Below are 23,478 nucleotides of genomic sequence, written 5' to 3'. Positions count from 1 at the left end.
TTTGTGTTTCTGTGGTTCTCTGAAACTTGTCTAAGTTGTTCTGTGTGCCCTATGGTTCTGGGAGTCCAGCTCTTTTTCACTTTTTAAAATTACATTAGGTGGCCAAATGTACTTACCCTCCTTCCCCAATGCCCCTTATTATTAATATTATATTAAATTTGCTAAAACGTTAATGTTTAATTAGGAAACTAGCATACTGTTAGCAACATAATCTATTAAGGATGATTCAAAATATATAGACTATTTCTTTTCTTAATGCAATATCTATGGCATCTTATAACATGAAACAGAAAATCATTAGTCTCACCCACAAAATAGCTTCACACCTTGATCACATTCTTGAGATCTGTGCCCTGGTTCCTTCATTCTCTTTTCTCATTCACATTCCCTCCTTCAGTCACTCTTTCTTTGTATAAGAAATACATCAGTTTGGCTCATTTCAAACATTTTAAACAATACAATGTGTATAAATGAAATGAGAGATTTTTCCCACCTTCTCAATCTTGTGAAGTACATAAAAAGTGTTGTTAATCATTGTCCCCCAGGATTTTTCACTTTTGGACACTTGCTGGACATCATGCCATGTCCAAGTACATGGGTCGGACTTATTTTTTGGTGGTCACGTAGTAGTCCATTGTATGGACATACCATGGTTTGTTTCTCTCTAGTTCTCTTTTGGCTGTTGCTTAAGAAAGCAGAGTGTTTAATTCATTGGATTTGTCCCTCCATGTATTTTTTAGTGGAGAAGTACTCAAAAGGAATGAAAAAACAGACCTACAACAGTTTACTTTAAAAAAAATCCTTTCCCCTGAACTCCCTCACTTCTTGATCTCTTGTTTTGGAGGAGATGGGGGAGTGGTCCGGTGAAGTTATTATGTAGCATGTTATCGAACACGAATAGACAATTAATAGAGCACCAGTTCTTCTCTCCTGACAGTTCCCCAGGGATGGTGAATGTAACAAGCTGGCCTCATGTCAGAACCAGGAGAAGTGAGAAGGAGCCCTAGGCTAACTTAAGAAAAGTATCTGCTGAAAATATAATTGCTTTTATTATATAGGGGGGCAGACAGACAGACGGACACACACGCACACATATGCATATATATAAATAAAAGCAATTGGATGTATATGTTAATATGTGAATATATATGTAAATATGTTCTATTGTCTGATTGGAACATTCAATTTCATTTGTATTTACTATGTTTCACTAATTAACAACTTATATCTGTTCAAGATAAGGTATCAAAATACCATTCTGATTATGGCATTTTGAACATTATTCTGAATGACATCCTCTCACAAAAATATCACTATCTGGAAACCAGAAATGGAGCATCATGCTTATAAGCAGTTCTTACCTCCTGGACTTCTCTCTCTCTCTTTCTCTCTCTCTCTCTGTGTCTCTCTCTCTCTGTCTCTCTCTCTCTCTCTCCCTCTCCGCTTCCCTGGAACCAGCTAGCTCTCATGACCACATCACTTATTTGTCAATTCTAAACTACAGCTCTAGAGTATCAGTAATTTTGATGAGCCCCTATTCACAGAGAGACTCAGACTTAATTCTCCTTATTCTGTCTCTTCCTCAGTGAACTCTTCAACCCCTTCATCACCAACAGCATTTGACATCTTTCTCATTGTTTTATCAATTTCACCTGCATTCAACCCAGCCTGTTAGCTTGTTACAGTCGAAAGATTCTCACCAATAAGAAGCAGAAAGGAAGGCGAGTTTCTGTGTCTCCCCTTTCAGTGATCAGGGCGAACATTTAGGTTGCTGTGGCACGAAGGAAAGTCCTTGATAAGCAGTCTTACCTCCCTCAGTTGGTGTAGAGTTCAGAGGACAAGCAAAGTCCACCCCCTCAAGAAGCTGATGGTCACAGCCCCTCCACTGGCCCCCATCCACCTGCACAAAAGCTCCACTCCTGAACTGTCCGAAAGGTGTGTACCTGGACGGTTCCTGAAGGAAACAGTGCTGCATTTGACTAATCTTGCATAATATTTTCATACTCCCTGCCCATTTGTCCTAAGGAAAAACCTGTTTTCCTGATCTTTTTGTCTCAGGAAACAGTCCAAACAGGGGACTGAGACAATGAGGCTCCTTCAGACGGATGCGCCAGATTGGAGGAGACCTCCGGCATGCACAGGCCCCACAAGAGTTTTGGAGGTCTACCTTGTGCCAGACCTGGGCTGGGAAAAGGAGATGTGAAGATGAACACGTCATTCTCCTCTCCCCTTAGGAGACTGCAGCCTTTTCGGGGCCACAGCTAGTTATCACTAGTACCTCCCATGGAGGAGTGTGGACACAGAGGGAGAGGGGATGTGTTATCTAATGGGAATTTGGGAAGGCTTCGCCAACGAGATAATGCCTGCAGTGAATTTTGAAGCCTGGGTAAGAGCTTTCCTGATGAATGGGGGTTGAGCAGGCTTGGGGCTGTGGGGAGGATGTCGAAAGCAGAGAAAGCAGCATATACAAAGGCACAACATTAGTGAACAGGATGATACATTTGGGGAAATGCAAAGTCGTCTGTCTGGCTGAAAGAGTCTATGGAAGCACAGGGGAGAGATAAGGTTGAAGAAGTAGGAAGCCTCACCTGGTGAGCTGACTTAACGACTTAGCAAACAATAATTGTGAATGTGGGTACTATAATAATTCTGCACTTTAGTCTGAACTCAGCATATTATTTGTAATTGTGAGAGAGAAGCTTTGAAGGGAAGAGTTCAAGGTGTATTTAGTTACTCTGCGTGCTCAGAAAATGGGTGGTCTGGTTGGTCAAATGACCCAACTTGAATTAGGGCGCTGAATACCAACTTCTAAATAATTAGAATAATTAAAGTACATTAAGCATTAAAGCTGTTGTTAGCACCCGTGAATATTCCTTTGACACTTCTGAAGGATCTTCCAGACTCCAGAAAGGGTCAGGACTGTGATCAGCACGAATACCACTCTGGGTGAGGTCCGATGTGATTGACAACACGTCTGCCAGGGAGGAGGTGAGCTTAGGGTTCTGCTATTTTAAACATCACTTACATTTAGAGTATTTTTATACTTTCATGTGCTGTGAAGTCTCCTGACAGAATGAATTTTGGCCAGCGTAATAAATGAAGCACTGCACTTACAATGTTAATACAAACAAATAATCAGAATAAACCGCATTTCCCCACGTGATGTAGCGAACATATGGTCTTGTGGTTGAAACTTGGCAAGTTAATTGTCATAAGAACCCTGAAAGGAAGGTGGAATGAATTGGTAATTTTATCCCTGGGTCAGACCTCCGTCCTTGATATTTCCCTGTTCCCACAGACTGGCAAACCCTTGAAATACCAAGTAAGTTCTATTGTTAACGTTTCCTCCCCGAGTGAAATTGCCTTAATGATTATAATTTGCTCTATTAGTATTGGCTTTACAGCTTCATTAAGTGCTTTCACGTCCATTCTTTTCCTTTGTTTCTAAAGACCTGTAGGATACTCAGGGCAGGAAAGTTGCTTTTTTTCCCCTCTGACATTTAACATGCAGGAAGCTAAGACTCAGAAAGGAGACTTGCTTTGTCCAAGGTCACATGACCTGAACTGCAAAGTATGTTTCTGTCTCCAAGTCTGAATTCCCTTTTTGTGGTATCATAATGGCCAGAGAACATTTTCTTAAAAGGGAGTTGTCCACAGTCAGTACATTGTACTGTTGAGAGGGTCTCCAGGAACTCCTGACCGTTTTCCATAGTGCCCAAGTGACTTGAGACGGCTCAGCATCCATCTTCCCTAGCTCTCTCTAATCACCTTATAAGTCATCACCTTATAAAACTGGCTTATTTCCTTCAGCCTTGACTTTGACCTCTCTTACACTCACCTGGTTTTTCCAGGTTCTGTCTCCTGCCTCTACTTGGACTTTCCCTCTCTGTTTAGCATCCTAAAGTTTCACATCTCTTTTGAATGGCCTGTCTGTCCTCAATTTATTTCTTTCATCAGTACTGCTCTTTGATTGTTTCTGTGAAGACTATGGACTGCAGATGATGAAACAAGTGAAGTCTCAATCTTATGTTTGGCCCAACCCAGCATCCCAGGCTTCCAGTTACCTGTCAGACAGGACGAGTCACTGGGAGGTGGGGGGAGGGGTATAGGCATAAAGCTAACTGCCCCTAAAGAACAAGGGTAGGGTACAGGTCTCCCCCATTCCACACCAGAACCAAGATGGGCATTTTGGGCAGGTCAGTCCAAAAGTGTTACTTACCTGAGGTAGACTGGGTGGATGGCATAAGAATATAAATCTGGTCAAGAGGAAACCAAGGCCATATCTAGGAATGTAATACAGAATGTCAAGTCTAAGGATCAATGAGTTTTCAAGAGTAAAGTCCTGAGCAATGTGGGGTCTGATATGGTGACAGAGGTGAGATCTGCTGATGATACAACATCTGGGTAGGGCTGGACAGCAAATGTTTAAGCAATAAGAAATAGCTTGCTTTTGCCTTTAAGATTAGTTACAGGATGCAGGCATGACTACAGAAGGGCAAAGTCTTAACCAAATACATAGATCCGTGAATAGCCATCTGTGAGACCAAGACAGAAAGAAGGAAAAGGAAAGGAAGTGCCAGAGAGAGGAGGTAGTAGGGAGTGAGAAGGAGAATGACAAAGAGTAGCAGAGTCTGCTTTATTAATCCAGGGCTCCATAGGGTCCCTTTCCAGCACCGTCTATCCTTACTACCAGACAGAGAGAGTACCCCCAGCCACGCTGAGCTAGTCAAATCTCCCCAGATCCTCTGCTCTATCTCACCTCCACAACTTTGCATATGCACTTTCTCCTCTGCCTGTTATCTTCTTCCTGGTCGGTCCACTTGAAAAACACCTAAGTACTTGTCAGAGCTGGGCTCACAGATGATCTACATAAATCTCTCTTTGATGCCTTACTCACCAATTTATTTAAGCACTGTCTATGTTAATTTTTCTAATGTTTAATTAGAACAACACTGTTCTAATTAAAACCTCACATCTATTCTATGGTATAGGTGCTACTGTTATTCCCATTTTGCAGATGAGGAACCTGAGACATGGAAAACTTAAGGAACACAACCTCTAAGAGGAAGAATTAGGATTCAAACCCTGGTAGTCAGCTCCAGAGACCGTACTCTTAACTACCAGCGATATACCCCCCACCAAGGCAGCTAATCTCCCCTCCCTGATGTCATTACTATACCTTGCACATATTACTATAATATTGCTTGTCTAGGGGACTTTCTTACCCACTCAACTTGAAGATTCCGGACAGCGGAACCAATGACAATTATTTTTGTTCATAGCCTTGTACTTGTTAACTCCAGAAAATAATCCCCTGTATTTCTGATCTCAATTAATGACATAGCCATTCACTCAGAATCCAAGCCAGAAATGTGGGGATTATTTTAGACTTATCCCTTCTTCCTCGTTCTCATCACAACCAAGCCTTGTCAATTCCTCTTCCTAAATCCCTCTCAAATTTGTCCCTTCTTCTCTCTCTCCACCGTTACTACTTGTTTAAGCCTGGACATTTCTTATCTGAGTTATATCAGCCACCTTGCTGGTCTTCTTGCCTCCTCACTTCCTCTCACTCCAATATATCCTCACAGCTAGTGGTGATCTGACCATATCACTCACTTACTCACCACTGTAATTGTTTTAAGTACCCCAAAGGTCTTTTTTTTTTCCCACCACACATCGCACCCATGTAAATACTGCTTCCTCTTTTGGGACAAATTTCCCCTTACTTTGCTTATATAGTTCCTATTCATCATAAGACTAAATTCAGTCACCTTGTTTTACTTCCATTCCACTGTTGATAGCACTCAGCTGGGCTCCAATGCTACCCAATCCCCACAGTGAAATTTGAACATTCATCTTCATGTCTTTCATGACTAGTCTTTCACGACTTTGCATATGAGTTTATCTGGGATATACACTTAATAGTCAGATTTCAGGATCGGGGTCAGCTAGTCAAACTCACAAAGGCTGATCCAGAGTCAAGGATGGGTAAGAATGATGACTCTGATATAGCTAAGCTTACATTTTTACTTTGTTTTTGTATAAATGATATACTTAAGATCAAGGATCTGTGGTGTTTTGAATGATCACAGTGCCCCAGGGTCTCTTTTCAACTCAAAGGGACACCTCCAAAGATAAGAGGTCTCATCTAACCTCAAAAAGTGAGCGTCATGCCATAGACGAGAGGCCCAGAGTCTTGGGCAGTCTTCTTTGCTGTTCTGGGTGGGAGTGTAGGGTGGGTATGGGTAGCATCAGCATCAATGGTCCACCTTATTGCCACAAAGGGAATTTTACGCCATAGCAGAAGTGAATGATTTGATCATTTTTCTGTTTGTTTTTGCCTTATGGCATCACTGTTCCTACTCATCTCCATAGCTCAGGCCATTACGTACCCTACAAAGTTTATGCATTCCTAATTTTACCCAGTTCTGGGACGCTGCTCTCCAGAAGGGTGTTGTATTGTCCAATACTCTCACCAATGGTTCAGGAGAGATCCCATTTCCCAAGCCCTTGCTAACTCTGGGTGTTATTTGATTGTCATTAAGATGAGTATAAACCAGTGTGTCTACATTGTTTTAATTTTGATTTCTCTTATTACACTTTCACTACCAAGGTTGAGAATCTCTTCATATACTTGTTATCCTTCCATGTTCTCCTTTCTTTGAATTGTATAGTTATAACCTTTGCCTATTTTTCTATTGTGTTCATTTTTGTTTCTGGTTGATTCATAAGAGTCCCTTGTATTTTCTAGATTAATCCCTTGTTGGTTTTTGAAGTTGCAAATATGTTCTCCTAATCTGCCACCCATATGTTAACGTAATCTATAGAGCAGTTCATTGAACAGAGGTCTTTAATTTTGATGTTGTCAAATCCAATTTTTGCCTTATGGTTTGTGCTTTGGGGTTCTTATTTAAGAAGTACTTCCCCACCTAACGATTAAAAAAATTATCATGTTTTCCCCCATTCGTTTTATAGCTTTGCCTTTTATTTATAGGTCTTTTAAACCTCTGGAGTTCACTCTTATATATGGTATAAAATGTGGACCCAAACATTTCTTATGCATATGGTGAGCCGGTTTTCTAAGTACTATGTACTAAATAATCTTCAGTGAATCCACTTCCCCTTAGTCCTGTTTGTGGTGCCATTTCTTAATATATCAAATCTGTCTCTCTGTCTCTCTCTTTGTCTCTCTCTGTCCCTTTCTCTATATGTGTGTATATACAAATATATGTTGGGATATCTTTCTACATAGATATCTATCTATATATATAGAGAAAGATGTATATCCCCAGGTACATACACACATACACATATACACACATATCCTGTTGGTTCTGTTTCTCTGAAGAACTCTGACTCATACACTGGTATAAAAGAATGATATTTATACATAGTACCTGTGTTTGTATCTAACGATCTTGCTGAACTCTCTTATTTGTTGCCATATTTTGAAAATCTGTTAATCTTTCTATGCAGATGATCATATAATTCACAGTAATATCTATATTGTCCCTTTCCTTTCCCTATTCATACTTTTTCTTTCTTCTTCTTTCATTTATTTGTTTGTCTTATTGCTTTGACCAGAACTTCTAACACTGTTTTAAACTCTGCAGTGGTGCTGATAGTGGGCATATCCTTGTCCTCTTCCCATCATTAAAAGGATCAAGTCTATACTTCTCTGTTGCATATGATGTTTTCAGGATGCCTTTAATATGTAGATTTTATCAAGTTAAGAAGACTGTCTTCTAGTCCCAGTTTTCTAATAATTTTTCTGAGTTAAATGTTTCTTTTATGTACCGCTTTCCTGAGGTAAATCCTCATCGCTTATGGGGTATTATTTTTTAAATATACTAAGTATTCCATTAGGTAATATCTAATTTGACTTTTTTATCTGTTTTTATGTGAAATGTTCATATAATTTCCATTTCTTGTCTTTATCTAGCTTTGAAATTACAAATATACTAGCCTCATGAGATAAGTCAATCAGCTTTCCTTCTTTTTTAAAAAAAATTATTTAAGAATGGATGGAACTCTCCTTTAAAGCCACCTGGGCTGGGGCCTTTATGTTGATGAAAGCAGCGTGGGGGGAGGTCTTTAATTGTTTCTTTGATGATACGGTTTATTCATGTTTTCTATTTCTTCTTGTGCCAATTTTGTATTTAATTTATTTCTAGAAATGTATGCAATTGGCTCAAGCTTTCTAAATTGTTGCCTGTAGTTGTTCATGATATTCTTTTAAACTTTAAAAGCTTTCCATTTTGTCCACAGTTATTTCTCAACTTTCTGAAATATGTTGCAGATAAACATTTTTAATTTTCTTGATTGGTCTTACCAAATGCCCAAACTATAAGTATTTGTAAAGACCCAAGTTTTGGTTTTGCTCATCTTCTGTCTTGCTCTTATGTTGTCTGTTCCATTTATTTCTGCTCTAAACTTTATTATTTCCTCCCTTCTTATTTTTTAACCCTACTTTCTTGCTTTGAATTTACCTTCTCGAATTATGTATTAGATCATTTGTTTTGAGTCTATCTTGTTGCTTGAATATATACTTAAAATTATAAACTTTCTTTTAAGTAATTATAAACTTCTTTTTAGTTTGTGTGATGCTGATGATCTGAAATGAATTGATGGCTAGTGCTTCAATTTTTGTGAATGCTCCATGTATTATTATAAATAATGTGAACTTCTCTTTTGTGGGTTCTCTGTATAGCTATAAGTTCTGACATTCCTTACATTCTTGATCATATCTTTTTCAAAGTTCAAATTTAAATGAGAAATTAGCTGGATATAAAATTCTAGATTCAATTGTTCTTTTCCTTCAATCTTTTGAAATTGCATTCCATTGTATGCTTGCATCCAGTGTTGCTAGTGAGAAATTTGATGTCTTCTGATCATCATTCCTCTGTAGGTGACCTTTTACTGCTCAGAACCTTTCAGAACTTTCTCTTTTCTTTCATGTTCTTAAATGTCATCATAATATAACTGCAATATATTTTATACCCAGTAACTCCCTAAAGTTCTTTATGAATTCTTGTTCCAGCTTTATTTTTCCAATATCCTCCCTTAAGAACATTCATTGAATAGTTATTACACATTTATTTGTTATATTGGCAGTTGTTATGTGCCGGGTACTATTCTCCATGGTGGGAATACAGCTGAGACAAAACATGTCTCCATTACAATATAAATGGAGGGAGAGAGACAAGCAAATAACCAAATAAATAAAATAAATATATGTTAGAGAGTAATATGCACAGAAAAGAAATGTAAATCAAAGAAAGGGACAAGAAATGTGTGTGGAAGTCATATTTTTAAACTTTTATTTTGACATAATTTCATTCTTAGAGAAAAGTTACAAAAGTAGTACAAAGGGTATGTACGTGTCATTCACCCAAATTCCTTACTCTTAACACTTTACCACATTTGTTCTCTCTCTTTAACTCTCTTTGTGTGTATCTTTATCTATTTATGTATCTATCTATGGGTATAGATAAATCTATCTATAGATACAGATATATAGGTCTGAATCATCTGGGAGCAAGTTACACACATGACACCACCTTATCCTTAAAGACTTCAATGTTTAATGTTTAAAAACAAGAACAATCTCTTACGTACGACTATACAGTGATCAAAATAAGGAAATTAACATTGATAGAAGACTATTTTCTAATCTACAGACCTTATTCAGAATTCACCAATTGTTCCAAAAATGTTCTTTATAACAAAAGAAAATCTTGGATCTTGAGTTGCATTCAGATGTCATGTCTTTTTATTCCTCTTTAATCTAGAACATTCCTAAATCCTTTGAATATAATGACAGCAACATTTTGAAGCATTATCTTGCAGAACATCTCTCAATTTGAGTTTGTCTAATGTTTCCCCGTGATTAGATTCAGGTCATGCATTTTTGGAGAAATACCACTAAAGTGATTCCGTGTTCTCTGTTCTTCTGAGTGCATCATATAAAGAGTCATATGAAGTCCATTTCTTCCATTACTAGTGACGTTAGCTATGATGATTTTGTTAAGGTGGTGCCTTGCCAGATAGAGTAACGTAAATTTTTTCCCTGGTCTGTTAATATTCCTTTGTCCAGTATAGGCTGTTCAAGTTGTTTACTTCTTCATGTGGTTTGCTCCTTAGCTATCTTGCTGTTTTTCCCTCTGAGCTCATATTTCACTGGATATAATAGAGGTCTTAGCTGGTGATATGAACCTGTGAGAAAGAGCTAAAGCCTGGATCCTTCCTTATTTCCGTAGGAGTTTAAATAGTGGGTGGAGATGAAGGAGCATGGCTTGGGCAGGAGCTACATTCTACCTGTGAGCTGGATCTGCTCTTTTATAGTACCTCTCTCACTCATTTGTCATCACCTAACCACCCCATTGGGGTAGGGAAGGGTGACGATTAAGGAGGAAAAGCTCAATTACTGTTGGGTGCAGTTGTCCTGTGTCTGTTGCTATTGGTTCTGACTGTGGCCTGCCTCCAGCCCTACCCTGACCACTATCTCCCAGCCTCGCTGGGTTAGCTGTTGATTTTGACTTTCAGAGGTAATAAAGTATGCAGTAGCCTGCCTGGGGTAATGAGGGGAGGAAAAAAGAACCCATGTAAAATCCCCTCCCCAATCATTCACCTGTGCTGCTTGTCCTTCTGTTTTCCAGGAATGTCTCGAGTTTTATGCAGGTTGGGGCTGTCTTTGTCTTCCTTTATCATCTAGGATAGTTCCAGGGTTGGGCCTCAGAAAGGGCCCCACAAGCCATGTTAGTTTTTCATCCTGTCTAGTGTTTTTAGGAGGATTAAATAAACTAACTACACAAAAGCATCTGGGGAGCAGTGTGTGACCAGTAAATGGTATCAACTGCTAGTATTATTATATGATTACTAATATTGTTATCATTAACAATAACCTTTTCATTTTTCATAATAATAAATATTCTCATTCACACAGTTTAAGCCTCTTCTACATTTGCGACTGCATTCTGGTTGGATACAAAATGTATTCCACATGGGCCAAGCTCTGTAGGTGACACAAACTACTGAGTATTTTCAGTGTGCACAGTTGAGGGGGCACTCAACTGTTAGGGACAGAGAGGCTGTCTGTGAAGTCTCAGAAAAGAAAGGGTTTCTAAAATCTTTGTGAGTTTGCCAACAGCTCTTACTAGGTTTGGCAGAGACACAACTGACAGTCATGAACATCAGTCTTCAGGAGATCCAGGGCCAGGGTCGTGCCCAGAGAGCCTGCTGAACACCCAAACTGACACTGATGCTGGGCCTGAGGATAGCACATTATGGAGGGAAGACACTGGGTTGAAGACAAGGAGTCTGGAACATAGTACGAACTCCATAAATTTGGATTCTATTTGATGTTCTGGATTTAAGAACTGGACCAGCCACTCACTAGCTGTGCGATATTGGCAAGCTGTCTAACTTTTTTTTGATCCTCAGTTTCCTTATCTGTCAAATAAGGATAATGATGTCATACCTGTCTGACTCAGAAGACGGTTTTGAGGTGCAAAAGAATTGATAGATATTCATTTGCTTTGAAAATAGTCCAAATTCATTGTATTAATAGCTTAGCACCTGCATTAGAAAGATTTTACTGTGGAAAGGAGACCCACGGTGTGCTGTAGACCAGCTTAGGGTATCTCTAAATCCTGAACGTGGTCAGATTGCATAATTGGATCTGGCACTTTATTTTTCAATTACTGATGAATCCCTGATCACTGGGCTCAAGGTCATTTGCTGATTTCTTCTTCAGGGCTGGAAACAAGTGCTGTAACTATTACAACCTCTACCCCTTCCCCCCGCCAAAGGGAGTTTCGTTTACCCTGAGTTTAGAGGTGAGTTAATCACACCAGTTACTCACAGTCTAATTTCCCTTCTCTGCAGCCAAGTATTTCAGGCCACTGGCCAAACATTGTGGTGTGAGAATGGCACAGGTGGAATTCAGCTATGATGCTGTTATTCCAACATAGTGAAATAGGGAGCAGCTCTGCCTAATGATAGAATGCATTATATTTCCACCAGAAAAAGAAAAAAATGTTAGTACAATTAAACAAAAAGATCGTCTCAGGGCTTTCGTTATCCTGGGATTTTACTCGTGAAAGGTTTTCCCATATGCAACAGTCTTTCCTTCTCCCCTTCCATGCCCTCACCAAACTGGACTGAATCCACAACCTTGGCACAGTGATGTCGAGTAAAATATTTCTTTACAACTTGAGAATCATAGACCACTCCTGCTGGGTCTGTTGAAAGAGTGGGAGTGGCAGTAAACAATTCTTTTACCAGATAAAAGGTATTGAGGCATTACTGAATTCCCTTCTCCCTCCCAGTAGTTTTAGGATGACAAGTTGCCAACCTGGCCCTTTTTGGGGAAGCAGAGTTGGAGGCACAGAGCTGACTGTGAAGACCGTGTGTACAGTATTAGGGCAATGAAGACTTTCTGGCTTTCAGTCCCAGGAAATATGACCTCATTTTATCTCTCCCTCTCCACTCCCCAAATTTCCTCCATGATGGTGGCCATGAGAACATCAGTTCCTCCACCACAATACATAACCTTACAACAACCTTGCCCACAGCCATACGAGTAACATGTGGTGAAGCTGAGGTACAAACCCAGGTGTTTCTGACTCCAACGCTGAGAGACTTTCCATGATGTCATTGTACTAAGCATTTTGTGTGTGCTGTCTCACACAGGTCCACACCATGACCAAAGCTTCTCTTCCTTTGACTTCCTGAAGCCCAGAGCAAAGGGATCATATTTCTTCGATCAATAATCAAGGCAAAATTATATCCCTATATGCAAGGAGGCAGAATGTTTAAAATGAAGAAGGTTCTGGAAAAACCTAGTAAGCATTTTCATCACATACACTCCAATATTTTCAGTAAATATTTAATAAATATCTACTATCTTCCTCAGTCTGTGTTAGGAGAGAAGTAAATTCAAAATATAAGCAATTAGAGCCAGTCACAGGCAAAAAGTGTGGTTTTTGCTTCTTGCTTTAGGAGTTCCAGCACCCATCTTAGCACATCCCAGCAAAGGGGTCCAGAAACAGAACCTGCACGATAATTCAAGCCCAAATTAAAATTTTCATTTTCACTGTGTGAATCACTAAACTTTATGGTTCAACAAAGCAAGATGTCTAGAACTTTCAATGGTAGGAATGTATCAGCATTGTGCTCCAGGGCAGTTTAAGAATCAAATACACCTTTCTGTTTTGAAAAACTCTGTGGAGTTACTCCCTTGAGGCTTGTAAGCTGTGGAGCAACACACCAAAACCAGAACATAAAGCTGATGGACACCTGAGCCGTGGAAGGGAGCAAAGTCACCCCACACCGCCAGGCCTGAGCGCAGCCAAGGGGCCGTCAGTGGCAGTGCCAGGCCCCACAGGCCTGTGACCCACACCTCAGGCAGCTCCTCCATGCAGGGCTTGGAGAAGAGCCAGAAGTGAGGGCCTGAACTTCTGGGAAGACTCTATGGTCCTCAGGGACTGGTTTTTCAACTTAAGCAAAGAACAATAAATATTTTAGGTAAGTTTGTTAAAGGCAGGCCAAGGAAGGGGAAGAAAGGGGCTTGGTGACCCATGTTTTCCTTGTTAGTGAAGACTTACCCCCTGAGGGCAGAATGGAAAGTTCATAAAATAGGTGGCAGGTAGGCGCTGGCCCTGTGGCCGAGTGGTTAAGTTGGCGCGCTCCACTTCAGCAGCCCAGGATTTCACTGGTTCTGGTCCTGAGCGTGGACATGGCACCCCTTGTCAGGCCATGCTGAGGCAGCGTCCCACATGCCACAACCAGAAGGTTCTACAGTTGGAATATACAACTATGTACTGGGGGACTCAGGGGAGAAGAAGAATAAAAAAAAAGAAAAGAAGACTGGCAACAGATGCTAGTTCAGGTGCCAATCTTTAAAAAATAAAAAAAAAGATAGGTGGCAAGTGACTGGGCACAGACTTAATTTGGCAAATGTTTCCTGTTTTTCTCATTCTCTATAGGACACTTTTAGTTTGTTTAAAGTCAAATTTCCTGTCAAGTTTGTAAAATGCTTTACATTTCTTGCAAAGGCTGTTTCATCTGAAGGGTTAGGTGCCACTTGGTAATGAGAGTTATTAAGAAAAAATCCAATCTTCTCTAAATTCACAACTAACCTTTCCTTCAGGTAGTAATGTGACATCTTCTTCAACACCTATCCATGTCTGAGACCAAAACTAACAGAAACAGTCATCTTCCTGGGCCAGCCCAGTGGTGTGATAGTTAAGTTCGCCTGCTTCAGTGGCCTGAGGTTCCCGGGTTCGGATCCCAGACACAGACCTGCATCGCTCATCAAACCATGCTGTGGTGGAGGCCTACATATAAAATAGAGGAAGATTGCCACAGATGTTAGCTCAGGGCCCATCTTCCTCACCAAAAACAAACAAACAAAGGTCATCTTCCAAAGACTTCCAAAACTTAGGGTTTAAGCCGAAAAACAAAAATACAAAAACTCAACCTAGTTAATTTAGAAATTTTGCTTTTCATGTACTGATGCTTTCATAGATCAACTTTTTACTATTAATTTCTAGTATTACTGCATTAGGCAAAGATCAAGACACTGAGGCTTGTACTGTTGCTTCTTTGGAATTATTGATACTGCCTATATGAGTTAACATATAGCTGATTTGTGGACATGTTTTATGGGGACAAGAAATTTAGATTCTCAGTTTGTAAGGATGTAGATGTGATATATATATATATTTTTTAAATCATATGTATTAATTGTCTTATCCACATCACCTATAATCTTGCTTACCATTATATATGTATGTATGTATATGTGTACCGTGCATTTGTTCTTACAAAAACTTGTTAAATAGGCCAGCCTACACTCAAACTCAGTCCTTTTATATTTTGACTTCTTCATTCTTGAGCTCTGGAGCCCCTAATTTGGCTTCACCTCTGGTTAATTGGCATGGATCTGCAAATAATTTTGTCAGGTTTGTCACTGGCGTATTTTATGAGCTTCTGTTTATCAGGAAATATATTTCTATTGCCTTCTCACAATTGATGGAGTATAAAATTCTTGGGTCTGAAAACTCCTCCTCAAGAAAGAAAAAAACATTGCTTTATTGTTTTCTGGCATTTAAGGTTATAAATGAGAAACTGAGCTAAATTAATGTTTGTTTCTTTGCAGAAAATCTGTTTTTCTTATTTGGATCATAATTGATTTTTATCTTTATCCTAGTTGTTTGTCTTTATCCAAATGTCTAGATGTATGTGCTATTTCTTTGACTTCACATGAAATTTGTAGAAAATGTTCTTTTATCATAACTTTATGTCTTTTCTACTTTTTCCTGGGTTTCATTCAGAAATAATAATTATTTGCAAGTTGGCTATCCATATTTATCTTTAGTGTTTATCATCTTTTTTTCTCGGAGTTATTCTATTCTACTCTCCCCCAATATAAACTTTAATGCTGCTATTGTCTTTTAAGATTCCTTGAAATTCCATATTATCTCATTTAAGTCTATTTTAATCCCACACTCCAACCTTTTAATCTCAATCTGTTCTCTCTCGATGGCTGTCTGCTCATGTTTGTTCTGTGCTGAATATCCCAAATCACTTCCCCAAATTTTCTTTGGGATCATGAACGATAATTTGTAGAAATATCTTTCTTTTTAAATTTTCTCCAATGATATGCCAAGTGTCCTATTTGGAGGTTATTTTCTCTCGTGGTCACGATGCTGTTTGCTTACTGTTCCTGTCCATCCTTAAAGAAAGGTGAGATATAGTTATTCTCCCTATTTATTTTCAGGAAGGTGAAAGGATAGCCCTTTTTCTGCTCTGTTTCCACTGTTGATTTCCCTTCTCAAATCTAAAGTGTGAGAGCAGATTAATGAGCACATCTCCCGGATCCATGACCAGTCTCTAGCAAGATTTCAACTAGTGTATACTCTTCCTGCTCCTTCCTGCCTTAGTTCTCTCGTGTTATGACCCAAACAATATATGAATATTAATCATGCCAAGCTTGCTGTGCTTTGTAGCTTTTCCTTCCTCAGCCTCAGGTTTTCCTGTTTTCTTTATAGGATGGAACTTTCCAGAATACATTCTGCCCAAGTCCTGCCCTCTGCATCTCCTAGTTGAGTTCTAAGATTTATAGTCTCTATCTTAGGGTTAAAAAAGTGGGAAGTGAAGTATTAGGGGATAAACATACTGCTAATCTTGTGGGTACAGGTCCTAGTTCTCGAGTCTGCAGGAGATGATGTGGAAGGAAGAAAACATCTATTATTTCTTTAATGATTCTGTTTCATGACATTAACCCAGGTCATGACACAAACTGCTGGTTCTTTATTTTTTTTCCTAAAATGATTCCATTTGTATTTTACTTAGTGACAAGGTGTTCCAAATCCTGATAATGAGGTGTCTATACATCTCAATTTCTAATCTTTGGCTTTTCTCTTGTTCTGCTGCGTGGTGAGTATTTTAGTAAGAACCTGGGAGACCCTGCGCTGGGGCTACTTACCAAGCAGCATTCTGACCAAGAATTTTGTAATGGTCAATTTTTAGTAACTCTTGTAAAGGTGGTTAAAAATCATCATCATCGGACATTAATCCATTAGAAGCCTTAATTATTATCCAGTCCAGTCTCATCTATGTGAGATATGGAACTGTGGTAGAATTTATGCTTACGCAGACTCTCCAAAATCTGCAATTCCATCAGAGAAGATCCTAAAATTTTCCTGATAGTCTCTCTCTCTACCCCTGATAATAGGTCAGGGGCATATATACAATGGCTCAGAGAAGCTGGGTCCTAATCGTCTTGCCAGATTTCCTAAGAGAAGCTGGTATGTTCTGTCACATCCCAGACTTTAGCATCATCTGTCCCTACCAGGAAGTGGACTCATGTCTCTACTTTCCTTTCCTTCCCTCCCAAACCCCTTGATTTCCACCACTCTCAGCAAAACATGCTAATCTCTGACAAAATTATTTCCCATTAAATTCTTATTTGCAATATTCACGTGATAAAGGGTAAGAAGAAAAGTTGGGGCAATCATTGAGCCCACTTGTAGGGAAAGCAAGTGATGTGGCAGAATTTGTCTGTATTTACCTGTTCCCTCTTCCCTATTAGACATGGTGACAGTGCTCAGGCTCTCTTGCACGTGCGCACTTGGGTTCTCTCGCTCTCTCTCTCTCTCTCTCTCTGCTTCTCTTATGACACTCGCACACACACACAAGTACACAACACACGCATACATACATAGACACAAAGAGAGTATTAATGATTGCCTGTTCCTGCCATGACCTTGACTCTCTCATAAGAGCAAAATAAACCAGAGTTTCACAAAGTATAATCGAAGGTCCATGGAATGTTAATACATATTACACGGAAACAAAGAACAATCTCCCAAACAGCAGCAACAGCAACAAACAGGCGGGGAGAGGCTGGGTGGTCAAACACATTTGGGAAATGCTGATTAAGCACGAACAGTCCTGTAGCGGGAATTCTCAGGATCTTTACTGAGCAAACGTGCAATGAGAACCTCCCAAACCAGAATGGAGTGAGCAGTGTTTCCCGCCTTACTGAACCATGAATATCTCACAGCGATTGGAGCTTTCATCCAGAGCAAGTTTTAGAAGCAGTAGACTAAACGTCTTCCCCAATTTTTCTCAAGCTTTCCAGATTTAGGCACTTTGGAAGGATAAAGGCCTATATTTAAAACCAGATTCCTCTACTTGCCTCTGTTAAGCTGGTAAACCATTCTGAGCTGGAGTTTCCTTTTCTACAAGAATTTAAATAATAATACATGTTTCCCTGCATCAATGTGAGGACTAAATGATAATTCCACTCGAGTGCCTAGCAGGATGCGTGTCTCCTTTCCCCTGAAGACTCACTTCTGGTAAAACATTTTCAAATATGGTAAGGAACTTGGTTGACACTACCTCAAAGGCACAGATCTCCAACAAGTTACTAGTGGCTGGAGAAAATCTCTCGTGCTCCCTCAACCTCCGTGAGGTTGCCGAGGGGCCCAAGCACTTCATATACCGAACATTTGTGTTAAAGTACTGAAGACGCTGTTAAAATGTAGAGGCCCTTGTGAAGCCAGTAAGAGCACTTAGGACCGTGTGAGTTGGCTTCTCAGATTAACATCTACCGACCAATAAGGCTCCTAAAGAGAGCAGTGGTTGGGAGACATTGTGCACAAGGGCCAACATTAGGGGGACAGATTCTGAATCTCTGCTCTATAACTCACCGGTTGGGGATAAGACTGAATGATGTGTGAATCTTCAGCACATTATCTAGTACATCGCAGGTACTTGATTTAAAAAGTATGTATGTTATTGTTAGTGCCGTGGAGTCAATTCTGACTCCTAGCGACCCTGGGTACAGCAGAGCGGAACCCTGCTTAGTATTTGAAATAACCAGTGGCATAGCTTTCAGAATCTCAGCAACACACAGCTGCCACAGTATGACAGCTGACAGATGGGTGGTGTGATTCCCTGACCAGAAATGAACCTTGGCTGTGGCAGTGGGAGTGCCAAATCTTAACCACTAGATCACCAGGGCTGGCCAAGTACGTATGCACATATTATTATTATTATTGTACACTCATTAATTAAGCAATTATTCTGTGCCAGTCACTGGGGATACAATTCTTGCTCTCATTATATGGATGCGTTCACTGAGAAGCCCATGCAGAGTTTAAATAATGTTAGATCACCCAAGCCCTGAAGGTCACTCCAATCTACTCCCTACCATCAGTGATTGAATCCACTCCACATAGTCCCCTAATGGACACTCAGGCTCTGCTGGACACGTGAATGGAAATGAGGATCTCCCCATTTTCCTGGCAATCCCCGATTCCAATTTCAGAGGCTCTGGCAGTGGAGCCCCTTCTCTTGCAGTGAATCGGGGCCTCCAGCACTGCTGATTTTCCTTCACGAGAATAACTGCCATTTCAAATAACCTTGACCCACGTTAAAATCACAGCCAGCATATTTTCCCCTTTCTTTTTTAAACGGTAGTAACTCATAGCTAAACCACGGTACCTTTTTGCCTGGTACCACTGGTGACCTCTGCCCTTCTTTTGCTTTGAATAGAGCTGATGCCACAATATCCGACATGATTAACTACAACGTCTACTCGGCTGCTTGATTAACTGCAAAGTCCACTTGCCCTCCTGAGCAGCAAGGACTCCCTTCCCGTTGTCATCACGGGATGCAGCCCGGGCAGTTTATGCTCACATCAGCGGTGAGATCCGCTTCCCTTGGGGACAGGTGGCTGTTTATTGCTGTGGAGCGGGAACAGCAGAAGGAGAGCTGCCCGTCCTTTGCTTTATCTGGGTCCCCACGGCCTGCATCAAAGGAACCACAGGCTTTCTATTTTCCCCTTAGTGAGAGCACTAAAAAGTGAAGGGAGGGGGATGGGCTAGGCATGCTAAGGATCTTGGAACATTCTATCTTTTATATTTGAAAGGGACAGACTCGAGTCCTGGATTATTCAAGATAAATTTTCTATCACGATGAATGCGGGTGGATGCTCTGCCTCAGCTCCTATCTTCTGCTTTCTTTATGTTCAGACTCAACATCTGATGGAGGTCAAGTCATTATATCGAGTCTCTTTTCCCTCTCACTCCTCCTCCTTTCTTCTAACAATATGTGGGCAAATCACTGGGCTTGGCTGATTGGGAAATGAGATTTAGGAGGATTGGGGAATTTCCAGTCTTATTTTCAATGTTATTCTTTCACAGGGAAAACTTTAGCATCAGTGACTGGGCTCAAATTCTGGCTTTGTCCTTTGCTTATGGTACGACTTGGGGCAAGTTAATTCTCAAGCGACTTTGGAAGATGTGTTAATAACCCATTTGGAAGAGAAAACTGTGACTCAGAGAGAAGTGACTGACCTAAAATCAAAAGCAAACGTAGTCCACGGTAAGGTCTGAGTCCAAAATCCGTATCTTTGTTATTTAACCAAAGCTCCCTGATCAACCAACAGATGCTGAATGAATCCGTGTCAGTTGCTAGGCAAGACTCTTCCAGGTCTCCCAGTGATGGATTTTCCTTGTCAGTAACAGGTTTTGCCTGTAGAGTTCTACATTCTTTTTAGTGAAATTGATATAAGAAACTGCTCCAAGGGGACTGAGTTTGAGACCAAACTGCATTTTGTCTACGGGGCAACTTACCTAACATCTCAGTTTACTAATCTAAGAAACAAGAAAATAACACCTCTCTCATACGGTAGTGTCAGGATTAAAAGACAATGATCATAAAAGTACTTTTTAATCCTTAAAGCACTTTTTACAAGTATAAGGGATTGCTGAAATTATTGCCATTGCCGTGACACATTTAGGACTCTGGAGGCAGGAGCTTCTGTACAACAACATAAGCTCCCCTTTTGCCAAAATGATAAGGAATACGGAGAGGAAATAGTAGCGTCCCCACTTCCAGGTGCAAATAGACAGTGAGTGGCCTTGGTTCTTCCTGAGGCTTCATCATGAAAAAGCTATTCCTGCTGCAGTGTGCAAGGAGCGATGGGGGAACAAAGAGTCTTTGAGGCAATTCTTTAATGAACATGCCCCAGGCCCTGGCAGGAGTAGGCAGTCTGAGTTCTTTAGGATGGGAAAATTTGACTGGCGATTCAGCCCGGGGTCAGGAGCAAAGATTATTTCTGCCCAGATAGTTGCAACTCACGTATTCATTTGATGGCATCTTTGATCATACTACCTCTTCCTCCATTGCTCTCTAATTTTTATTCATTCAGCAAGTATTAAACAAACATTGATTGTGTTCCAGGCTCTAGAGTTAGAGCAGTGAACGAAACCAACAAGGACGCTCATCTCGTGGAATGGACCTTCTAGCAGGGGGAAAAAAACAATAAATAACCAAGCAAATAAATGGAAAAATGATTTCCAGTGGTTAATAAGTGTTATGAAGAAAATACAACAAGGCAATGGGGTTGACAAAGACTGGCAAAAGGTGTTTTAGATTGGGAGGTAAGGAAAGGCATTCTGAGGAGATGGGAACTGAAAAACGAGAAGGAATTAGCTGGGGGAACTGATGATTCTCCACTTGCCCCTTCCACGCTCCCCTCTTCCCTACTCTGACTCCCCTTCCAGCTGGTTTCCAAGCATTTTCACACGTATAATCTCATTTAAGTCCCCTGACAACAAAGAGAGTTTGGGCCGTATTATTCTCATTTTACAAATGAGAAACCTGAAGCTCTGAGAAATAAAGAAATGACTTGCCAAAGTGACATGGATGGTCAATCCTAGAGCCTGATCTCAAACATAGGTTTCTGGTTCCAAGCCCAGGCCCCCCTGACCCCATCACCTAGCAGGCAGGTGGTAAAGAGAAGCCAGGGACATCTCTCAGGGACTAGCTTACCACCTTCCGTACCAGCTCACAAAATCTGTCACACTTAACTAATTGCCAACTAGAATCTTGATTTCAGTCATAGAGTCACATGAAACTTCAGAAGTGCAAAATCTCCGCCCAAGATCAAAAGTGACCAAGACAATCATCAAATTTTATTATGGGGGAACCATGTACTTATAATGCCGCCCTTAGGAGCAATGTAGGATGAATCTAGGACTAACGGTAGAATTTATTTTTGAAAGTGGAGGGAGTCAAAGAAAAATTCAATTTCCAGCAGTAGATCATCCGTTCCAAGACTCCCACAAGCCACCTTCCTCATTAACTTATCATTTGCAGTTTAAAATATCTACATGCACCTTTGCGATACAACAATAGTTAGTCCTCTGGGGATTTCCAAGCCAGATTGAACATCTGGAATTTGCAGTGAATCCTAAAGGTCACCAGATTCAGAGTGGTAGAAGTAGATGGATAGATGGGCATACGACAACGTTCAGCCACCAAGACAAACTGCTCCTGCTGGCCCAGGCCAGCCTCTGAGAGCTTAGACACATTAAGACCACATGGGTATCTGCGGAAGGATGAATTGTTATATGGCTTTGGAAAAAGTCAGTGTTTCCATTTCTCTCTCTCCCACTTGGCATTTTGGAGCCCTGCTGTCAGGATTCACACCGATTTTTGGCTTGATTTCTAGAGGCTTTTTTCCCCCTACTACAGTTGAGCTTAAAGAAAAATAGCACAAAGAAATTGTTAAGAGGAAAGGAAATCATGCTCCAGACGGTTTTGAAGAACTCTAAACTGACCTAGAGCCCAAGAAAAGGCCTTTTATTTGTAGGACATTGAGGAAAACGGTATTCCTTTTATTTGGTTATGAAAGCAATAAGCTGAAACTGCCCTGAACATTCAGAGGAAGGCACTCTGGCGTGTGCGCGTGTGTGTCTGTGTGTGTGTGTGCATGCATGTATATCTATGAAGAGATGAGGTGTGTGTCCTGTCTTAGGGACCCCATAGAATGCGTGGAGCATACTGACTTATGATCTTCCAATTCCCTAACTGCCGCAATGACGAAGGGCATCTCAAAAAACTGAGAAACAGTCAAACTCAGTTTCCCAATGGTAGAAAGTTTTGGCAAACCCTCTTTGGGAAACATGGACTTTCCCTCACTGTATTTAAAATATGTCTGGGAAGATGCAGGCCTGGGCCACGTGGGAATGTGGGAAAGGACCCGCCCAGCAGGAAGTGAGGAGCCGAGGGGGCTGCAGTGGTCTTTCTAGTTACAGGTCATGGAAACTGTACTCAAACAAGCTTAGGCAAAATGATAAGAAAGAAGAATTTATTAGAAGGCTTCCAGGGCAGTGTGTAGGGTTGGGGCCTGGGACCTGTGGTCACAGGCAGTTGGAGTCCATCCACAAAAGGCACATGATCTTTCTTGTTGGCTGTGGTTAGAATAAGCCTCAGAGCAGTAATCTGATGAGTTCAACTTGGGTCACACCTTCTTCCCTTGACCAGCTACTGAGTCCAAGCAGATCATGTCTTCCCAGCCTGGTTGCCCACGATCCAAGTCTATACAAAATAAGTGACAGTGAAAGGAGAAGCAGCCATGGAGGGTGGCGGTGGAAGTGGCCTGCACAGACGAAAACAACAGCCCTCACAGCAGCAGAAGGAAGCTTAACAGGTTGAGTTGTTTTGTGTTAATCACACTTAATTTCCAAAACAACACACAATTCAAAGATGGGGTGCAAGTTTTAAAGTTGGGGACAGATTTCTCATTGCATTTAGAGTGGAGTGCAAACAGCTCACCATGGCTGACAGATGCTGTACGATGTGGCACGCCACCTCCCAGCCTCATCTGCTGTCCTCTCCATCTAATCACACTGCTCTCCTTTCAGGGCCTGGAGCACAGCAGGGTCTTTCCCTCCTCTGGATTTAATGCATTTTATTCCCTCTGTCTAAAAAGATTTCTCCCTTGCTATTCACATGGCTTAGATCTTGTCAAGCTTCAGAGTTCTTGTTCTTAGAAAGAGTTTCACAGAACACCCTGTTTAAGTAAGCCTTGCTCTCTACTTCTTTATCAGAGCATTCTGTTTAGTTTTTGGTACTTCACCAGTTTGCAATTGATGTGTTTGTTTGTGGAATCCC

General features: G+C 40.7%; 1 protein-coding gene across 2 annotated transcripts in view; it reads right to left on the bottom strand.

The window, feature by feature from the left end:
• Nucleotides 1-2,165, bottom strand: part of ITPRID1 (ITPR interacting domain containing 1) — a 115,810-nt gene extending 113,645 nt beyond the window's left edge. Inside the window, exon 1 of one of the 2 annotated variants that reach the window (XM_070616190.1) lies at nucleotides 1,810-2,165. The gene's annotated coding sequence lies outside the window, so the exon portion shown is untranslated. Of the gene's footprint in view, nucleotides 1-1,700 lie in introns of both variants that reach the window. The other variant, XM_008522287.2, reaches the window with a different exon arrangement.
• Nucleotides 2,166-23,478: the final 21,313 nt, after the last annotated feature.

The sequence above is a fragment of the Equus przewalskii genome, chromosome 4 (assembly GCF_037783145.1).
Source record: "Equus przewalskii isolate Varuska chromosome 4, EquPr2, whole genome shotgun sequence".
Taxonomy (NCBI): domain Eukaryota; kingdom Metazoa; phylum Chordata; class Mammalia; order Perissodactyla; family Equidae; genus Equus; species Equus przewalskii.
Note: the sequence above shows the minus strand (reverse complement) of the source record. Positions and strands in the feature narration are given on the sequence as shown.